The sequence below is a fragment of the Vespa mandarinia genome, chromosome 1 (assembly GCF_050613455.1).
Source record: "Vespa mandarinia isolate Hongniang chromosome 1, ASM5061345v1, whole genome shotgun sequence".
Taxonomy (NCBI): Eukaryota; Metazoa; Arthropoda; class Insecta; order Hymenoptera; family Vespidae; genus Vespa; species Vespa mandarinia.
The window spans coordinates 1,599,652-1,600,000 of NC_140810.1; the positions used below are offsets into that span (position 1 = coordinate 1,599,652).

General features: G+C 18.3%; 1 protein-coding gene across 1 annotated transcript in view; it reads right to left on the minus strand.

The window, feature by feature from the left end:
- Positions 1–346: 346 nt before the first annotated feature.
- Positions 347–349, minus strand: part of LOC118446058 (LHFPL tetraspan subfamily member 2 protein-like) — a 15,696-nt gene continuing 15,693 nt past the window's right edge. Inside the window, exon 6 of the mRNA XM_035876228.2 lies at positions 347–349. This exon is cut by the window's right edge and continues 307 nt beyond it. The gene's annotated coding sequence lies outside the window, so the exon portion shown is untranslated.

Consider the following 349-nt stretch of genomic DNA (forward strand, 5'->3'; position numbering starts at 1 on the left):
AAAGAATTGGTCGTATTTATTAAAAATATTGCGCAGAAGTTACCACGAGATAACATTTTCTCGACTCTTATGTCTTTGTAAAATTGTAACACTCGAAATAAATAGACTGTTTAAAACTTATATTATTTTTTAATCGTTATTATTAAATCATATTAATTATTAATTACAATAAGGAATAAAAATAAAAAGATTTAATAAAATAGGAATTGCATGTATCAGTACGCATTTCTTAATTTTTTTATTTCTTAAAATTGTATATAGCTTTCTTGTAAGAGAATAAAAAAAAGTTTTTATATATATATATATATATATATATATATATATATGTATATATATATATCTATGTATA